Source organism: Petaurus breviceps, unplaced genomic scaffold (assembly GCF_028583685.1).
Source record: "Petaurus breviceps papuanus isolate PSGF00001 unplaced genomic scaffold, PetGlider_PUasm1.0 90740, whole genome shotgun sequence".
Classification (NCBI taxonomy): domain Eukaryota; kingdom Metazoa; phylum Chordata; class Mammalia; order Diprotodontia; family Petauridae; genus Petaurus; species Petaurus breviceps.
In genome coordinates, this window is record NW_027187330.1 from 11,316,617 (window position 1) to 11,322,523 (window position 5,907).

Genomic DNA, 5,907 nt, shown 5'->3' on the forward strand with positions numbered 1-5,907 from the left:
ACAATTCCCATGTTGGGAAAATAGTTTAAATCTTATTTTATTACATTTTTATTTCCTTTTTATGCTCCTCTTGAGTCTTGTATTTGAAGATCAAATTTTTCTGTTCAGCTCTGGGTTTTTTTTGGAAGTCTCCTGTTTCACTGAATGTTCATCTTTTCCCCTGAAATATTATGATCAATTTTGGTGGGTAGTTGATACTTGGTTGTAATCCAAGAACTTTGCCCTTCTGGAATATCATATCGAAGCCCTCCTATCTTTTAATTTGGAAGCTGTTAAATCCTGTGTAATCCTGACAGTGGCCCATGATATTTGAATTGTTGCTTTCTGGCTGTTTGTTGTATTTTTTCCTTGACCTGATAATTCTGGAATTTGGTTATTTTCCTTGGAGTCTTCAATGTGGGATCTCATTCAGAAGATGATAAGGGGATTTTTTCAATGAATATTTTATACCTCTGGTTCTAGGATATCAGGGCAGTATTCCTTGACAATTTCTTGAAAGAAGCTGTCCAATTTCTTTTTTTTGATCATGGATTTAAGGAAGTAGGATAATGTTTAAATAACCTCTCCTGTATCTATTTTCTGGGTCAGTTGTTTTTCCAATTAGATCTGTTACATTTTCTTCTTTTTTTTAATCATTTTTGTTGGACTGATTTTTGATGACTTGTAGAGTCATTTGCTTCCACTTGCAAAATTCTATTTTTTAAGGAATTATTTTCTTCAGTTAGCCTTTGTACATTCTTTTCCCAGTTTTTTTTCTACCTTTGTTACTTGATTTTTGGGATCCATTTTGAGCTCTTCCAAAAAGGACTTTTTGGGCTTGAGACCAATCAACATACTCCTTTGACACTTCACATGTAGGCATTTTGATATTGATCTTTTTTTGTTTGTGTTTTGATCTTCACTGTTGTCATTGTAGTTTTCTGTCATCAGCACTTTATTCTGTTTCATATCCCTTTTTCAGCCTGTTTCATGACTTTTAAAGTTGATCTATGCTCGTAGGTCAGAACAGGCAATTTCCCAAGATTCTCATTCTGTGAGGTAGGAGACCAGTCACTGGTTTTCCACACCTGGGCCTCAGTGGCTTGCCCACTGCATAGGGGGGTTGTTTGTTGTACTGGTCTTCTTGGGGATAGCAATTTGCCTTCTGTGATGAAGCTGGAGGCCTCATTGCTGGCCTGCTGAGCCTTGGTTGTTGATCAATGCTGTGGCTAAGAGCCTCCCACTGGCTTGTCTAGACACTCTCTGTGCTGGGCTGCATTCACCTTTTACCCTTTTACATACCTTTCCTGAAGTCATTCTATGCTACCTTAAGCTGGGAAATTGCTTCACTTCATTTTTTGTGGCTTCTATAGCTTCAAAATATGGTTAGAGGCTTAAATGAACATTTTTTCCCAAAGGAAACTGGGGAGAATTCAGTCAATTTCCTGGCTTTTCTCCACCATCTTAGTTACAGCCCAAAGAATCACAAACTTATTTTCTTAAAGAGATTTCTTCCACAGCCAGTGATCATGAATATTCTCCTGATCATATATCCAGAAGCAATTCTTTACGTAGCTAATGAATGTGCCTTCCACTTTTGGGAGAGAACCACTCTTTTTAATGCTTTCCTACATGTGTGTTTTAATATCCTTTAGAGAAGTGGGTCCTTTGGGAATCTTGGGCATCTTGTTCTGCTTTATGAAGGCTTCTTGCACTGTGATTTTAGTGTGCATGGCTTGAAGCTTTTCCATTGTGGATTAATTTTTGTGCATTTTTTGGACTGAAGTATCAGACAGATTTCTTCACTAGAGGGGTCTTTATTCACTTTCCTCATCTTCAGAGTCATCATCATCATCATCATCTTCAGAAGGAGCAGCTTCTTCATAATCATCTTTTTCAGATAGTTTTTACCCTTTTCTGTGGAACCTTGCTACTATTCCCAGAGCAGATCACTTGTCAGAGTTTTTTATCATCTTCCTTTTCATCTGACTCTGCATATTCTTCCAGTGCCATTAAGTGCTGGTCACTCACATATATGGGCCTCAAACCACATTTCAACCCCCAAACTATTGACAGTATAATCTCACAGCCACCTAGAGAAATTGTAGGCTACACAGACATTTCTAAGATGCTAGTGCTGATTTAATTGAATTGCCTTCATAGTTCAGGGCCTCTGCTTCAACAATATGTAGTCCATCGTTTGCACCAGATACTAAACTCACAGTTCTCAAGGATTTCTGGTACTCATTTTCATCATTATCTACTTTAAAATTATGATCTTTGTCAGCCTTTAGTTTACAACTGAAGAGGAAATTCTGGGGGCTCCATATACATATCCATTGAGTCCTCCATTTGAACAGTGATAGTGAGCAAAGCAAAGCAGTCCAGAGAGGAGAGGTACAAGATGGAAGGACAGATTGACTGTGGTTTCCATAGGGCACTAGTCAGGACAGAATCAGATTGAGAAAAGCATTCTGGACAATTTTCTTGTGTTATATCTTGCATTATACAATCCAAGGTTTTTTTATTTGTTATGTTCTGAGAACCCTAGAATTCTTAAATTGTTGGTATGCATCTTGTCTATGTAATATGACTATATTGTGCTGGTATTGAGATTGTGTTATCTTTGAATGGTATTGCTTATTTTTTCTCTCCTAGAAGATCTCACACTTTAGTATATTTGCATTATCAGTCATTTATTCTCTCATTTATTTATTAGATTAAGTCAAATCAAGGACAAAACTGAAAATGGCCAGCTAGAAAGCTATTAGATCTGATGGCTTTGGTTTTCCTTCTACTGGCAACTAAAATTACTGTTTTCATCACACAAGATGACTTGGTGTGATGAGATATAGTCTATCCTAAAGGATATCTATTCATATCAATGGTTTAATTGATCCAAGTACAAAATTACTTGTAAATACCAGTATATAATATTAATAATTTCAGCTTTTCCCCAGGCCATTGAGACATGTTGTATCCTGATCTATCCAACTAGCTATAGATACTTCATCCAAGTCATTTACAAAATGTTAAAAAGTATCAGACCTAGATGGAAGTCTAATGAATAGCACCAGAGACTTTCCTTTAGTTTGACAGTATACCAACATTTGCCATCCCAAATATATTTCTCCATCTTTTCTTCATCAACCACCCATTTTGATATACCTTATCAAAACCTTAATAAACAATGAATCTACAAAATATAAAATCTACAAGTCTAGTAGAAGTGACATAGAGTAATGCAAGTAGCATTGATTTTAGAATCATAAAACATGAATTTGTGATCTTTGGTAAATTTCCTCATCTTTTTGGGTATCATATTCCTTACTTTTAAATGAGAAGATTGTATGAGATTAATTATAAAGAACCTTCCTCCTCTTAATCCTGTAATACTATAACTTGAGTCTGTTTTAATATTTGTATGACAATAATATATATGTGATATGCAGTCAAGAATATCTACTATGGGTTAAAAACAAAAACAAAAAAATAAATGGATTAAATATTCCTCACTAATTACTCTCCTGTGAATGATTCCTTAATCTAGGTCTTTCTCTGTAGAGAGAATAATACATTACACATCCATTTCTTTTCAAAAAAGGTAAAATAAAATATACTTCAACTCTAATGAAAAACTCAGATGATCTATATACACAAACTCAGATTTATGAGTATATGATCACTAGGGGTCTCTATGGAGACTATGACTGTGGAGCAAAGTTACCTGAGGACTCATTATTTTTTGGCAAACAAGAGATATATCTTTTCTTTTGGCCTCTGCCTCTACTCCACAACCCCTCTCTTTGCACCAGAAATTAAACATTTTCATGGGGCTCCAAAATCTGGTTGGTTAAATCTGCATAAAAAAGAGCTCATTTTAGCTTAAAGAAAAATTGCACTCCAACACACCCCCTTGTTCCATGTGGATCACTCTTTTCCCCTGCTTGTTTAGAAACTGAAAAGAAAGAATATTAATAGAAGTCACATATAGGGCCTGAGGCCCATATAATATTGAAATCTGATCACCATGACATGGTTCATTCCCATTATGACTTTTTTGTTTGTTTATTTTAGTTCTATGTATTTATAATTAGTCAATTACTTCTTCTGTTTCCCTTAGCTGTCCAGGCCTAAGTATAGACTCAAAATGTCATAATATAAGTCATCTTGTATCATGGATATTTATGTAAAGGAAAAGTACTTCCAAGGGCCATAAAACAATTCATAACAAAACTAAATAACATAGAACTTAGGAGGAGAATGCCCACCTGTAAGGTAATAAGTGTAGATAAAATGGAAGATAATTTGGGAGTTAAAGCATATCACCAGTTCAACACCCTTAAGGGAGAAGAGGAAGGGAGATGTAGTTGAGGGACCTTCTCCAAAGGGTTCCTTCTAATAGGCATGATGTTGAGTAAGCAAAGTCATTCATTACATCAAATTGCCATCAGCAGTCTACCATACAAATATCCTCTGTTGAACTGCGGCCAGTGATGCTACTTTTTTTTACCTCCATTACATATTCCAAAAGACTACCACTAATGGTCATAGGCAGACTGACTGACTCATCAAAGAGTCCCATCATGTTGGTCCCTCACTGATCTTTTTTCTCAAAGACAGGGAAAGTCCAATTTTTTTATGGGGCAGTCAGGAATGTTCTATATGAACTAAAAATTACATGATGCCTATTTTTTTGTTATGTATTCACAAGTTATTTATTTAATATTTTGGACATTATCTTACTGGGCCTAAGGGTTAATATCTCATCTTTCTACTGTTAAAATTCATGTCCTGTTCTTATTTCAAGTCTTCTTTTGTCTGCTTTCTACATGATGTGGTCAATAGAATTCTAGACTTGACATAAGGATGAAATCTGACTTCTAACATAAACTGTTTGAACCTGGAAAAGTAATTTTAACCTCTCTGGGTTTTAGTTTCCTCATGTATAAAATGAGGAAGTTGAACTAGAGAGTCTCTTTCACTTCTAAAAGTATGTCTTTTTGAGTTAGCATCAATTTAGTGATAAGAAGAAACATTGATGGATAATAAAATGAACAATGAGCTTGGAGTCAGAAAACCAGAATTTGAATTGTGGTTTTTCAATTAATTACCCATATGACCTTAAAAAACTCATTTAACTTCAAGAGGCTAATCACCTGATAATGAAGATCCCTAAGTTAAGTTTTAAAAAATCCACATATGATATATTAAAAGATCTCAGCCAAGTAAGAGAGGAAACTTAGGATTCCCAGTCTTTTTTTGTTCCAATTAAAGCTTATGAAGTCAATGCTAATCTAGGAAGTTAAAAAAAATGGTTCTGTCACCATCTTTGGAAAGAAAAAAAATAAATTTCATTCTGGGTCTTGTTTTGACAATATTCTGCTTTTAGCCTTGTATCATATCCAATAAGCATTTCATTTACCTAATGAAAAACATATTTAAGCAAATAAGTGCAAAACATTTTAATTTGCATATGCAAATACAATTAATCACTAGGAATAGCTGGCAGAAGCAAAGAGTACAAGCATAATGATTCCATTGGCTGCCCACCCTTTAAAGATTATGGTAATTTTTTAGTGTTGGGGTTAGAGATTAAGGATGCATTTTTTAGAAGAAAAATGAATTCCTCAATGGGGAAGTGACTTAGAGAAGAGAAAACTTTTCTTAATATGTTTTCTCTCATCCATCTTAAAAAAATATATATTTTAACTTTTATTTTGCTCAAATTATGAGAAGAGCAACAAATATCTTATGAGAAAAGACAGGGTACCTAGGTTTGGGTTTCCCCCATCCTATATTAACTATTATAATATTGGATTTAGGAGTTTACATTTTTTGGCCTCAGTTTCCTTATCAGTAAAATGAGGGAATTGGGCAAGATGACCTTTAAAGCTCCTCCCAGATCTAAAATGCTATGAATACATC

The 5,907-nt window shown here is 34.7% G+C and overlaps 1 pseudogene; it reads right to left on the bottom strand.

Moving 5' to 3' along the window:
* Window positions 1-1,478: 1,478 nt before the first annotated feature.
* LOC138145464 (nucleophosmin-like) lies at window positions 1,479-2,331 on the bottom strand (annotated as a pseudogene).
* Window positions 2,332-5,907: the final 3,576 nt, after the last annotated feature.